Below are 2,315 nucleotides of genomic sequence, written 5' to 3' on the forward strand. Positions count from 1 at the left end.
AGGTCCTACCGGGAGTCGAACCCAGGTCGCAGGATTCAAAGTCCTGAGTGCTAACCACTACACCATAGAACCGGTTTTGTTTAGAATGAAAAGCGAACACTATTTAACAAAGAACAATTTGCTTAATTAGGGAAAAAAAGAGGCTGGAAAATGTTACATATAGTCACCATCTTTGCCTTCATACACTCGCACTAACTTTGAGTTTGCCCAATATATTATGATTAAGTAAAGGGGAAATGAGAAATAGTCCAAAATTAAAACCCAAAAAGAGTTTAGGGTACTATCTTGCCAAAAAAAGATTTTCAATCATTTATGTGTTTTGCCTAATAATAACCTCATTTGTGTTTGTAATCATTTTCCATCCTTCTATAAATATCGCAAAATCCTTTGGAAACCTTTACGTTTCTTCTAATTAGTTCTTGTTGATTTTGAAAAATGACTTTCTGTTAATCAGTCAAGAAATAGGAACTTGATGCATGACACCATCCTTTATGAAAGAATATTCTGTTAGATTGATTGAGATTCCTGCTTCTTACTCCTTGCTCCTTAGAAACCTGAGGTAAAACCTACAAAGAGTTCGGAAACCGCTCAAGACAGTCAAATGGTTTTTTGCAGTAAAAGATTGAATATTGATTTAACCTTTTCGCGGGCGAGCTGTGTAATTACTCAATGGAAGTGATTGTGTGTTCCTGTCTTGTGGAAGACGATGGGGGCCCCTTTTATAGGCAGAATTAGACCAATTGTGATAGACGGTGTAGATGAGGCGGTTGTGATCCATCATTTAGGGAAGTGTCCACTGTTCGTGGTTAGGGGTTTTCTTATAGTTTATCTCGTATTTAGGATAAATGGAAGTTCCTATGTTCAAGGATACGTCGTAGATATCCTGCCAAGATGATAAGTCTTCGAAGAGATGTTTCCTCCTTTGAGGCTCTTGAAGCCCAAACTTGCTTGAACACGTAAGATTTTTAATCGTCGAAGATCTTTAGGAAGATATCGGGATTAAGTCGGTAAGCGTGCGACGCACGACCTTCCCAGTTTAGGGCGTAAGGCATCAACCTTGCTTACGTGGCCCCCTTACTTCTTTAAAGAACCCGAGGGCCGATCTGCTTGTACGAAACAAGGCTGGAACTCCTCAACTGATTCTGATCGACCTCCCAGTTCTGGGCGTAGGTGGCAGAGCGTTGAAGGTTCAGCAGTCCTGCTGCCTTAAGCCGGGTTGACCCGTTGGACTTCTGGTCTATTATTGACTTATTGACGTCAGTCAACTTCTGGACATTTTGTGCGTCATCACGAGTTCCGCCACTCCTTAGTCGAAAGTAGGGAAACTAAGGAGTAGAAGCGACTCTCGAGTTTTCGGTACCAAGTATCTTAAATAACGCTGAAGACAATGGGTATACCTGGAACATAGCTGTTTCGTGAAGCTCAGTCATTCTCTTGATTTCCTGAACTCCGTGTTCAGGGGTTGATTTTGGCTGAGCTATTTCAAGGCCTTATCTCTCGCAACTGTGCTGGTGCAGTTTTCGCTTGCCGGAGCTGCTTTAGTCTGAGCAAGTCAAGTGATGAATTCTAAAGGGTGTAACTACGTATTGAACTACGCGTGGAACGTTTTTGATTTCTTGCCTCAGGATATAAACTTATACTTTTCATGCTTGATTCTGTGACATCACAAATCTAATCTTCTGATCACGCGCCTTCCGCATTGATCTTTTGGAATTGCCCATGGTACCTCTGTTACCATGCGTGCGGTAAGTGGCGACCTCTGATTATTGGGACGAATGGGTCTTTTAGAGTCTCATTAATTATCTTCTCTGACTTGGTCAGTCTTCAGCTACGATTTGAATGTCAGTCATTATGACTTGGTGCGTTACCGATGTGCTTTATTCCTTCTCTCTAAATGCCCTTTCTCTTGTTTGAGAGGGTCTATTGCTCTTCTTCCTCCACTATAAATAGCCTCCTTCGGTTTTCTTCAACAAACTTCTTTAATAACTTTCTCTTTGTTATTTCCCGTTGGCTCCTATACCTTGGTGTATTTAAGATGAGGCCTCTGTTTGAGCTTATAATTGACGCTTCTTTTGCTGATTTTTCCCTATAATGGTTATGGCGAAAGGTGGAATTCCCTACTGATGATGCATAAATTGTCCGGACGTTGACTGACGTCAGGAAGTCAAGGAGTCAAGAACGGACCGGAAGTCCAACGGACCAACCCGACTTAAGGAAAATAAAATGGCTACGCGTTGATACCTACGCCCTTAACTGGGAGGACAACTGAAAGTAACATCCATGTTTCACCCTCGGCACAAATATATCAGCTCTGG

At 41.9% G+C, this 2,315-nt stretch overlaps 1 non-coding gene across 1 annotated transcript; it reads right to left on the reverse strand.

The window, feature by feature from the left end:
• TRNAQ-UUG (transfer RNA glutamine (anticodon UUG)) lies at window positions 1-72 on the reverse strand. Its single transcript has one exon. It is a non-coding gene; the product is annotated as a tRNA-Gln (tRNA).
• Window positions 73-2,315: the final 2,243 nt, after the last annotated feature.

Source organism: Eschscholzia californica, unplaced genomic scaffold (assembly GCF_041429995.1).
Source record: "Eschscholzia californica isolate CP2 unplaced genomic scaffold, dmEscCali1.0.p SCAF_1, whole genome shotgun sequence".
Lineage (NCBI taxonomy): Eukaryota > Viridiplantae > Streptophyta > Magnoliopsida > Ranunculales > Papaveraceae > Eschscholzia > Eschscholzia californica.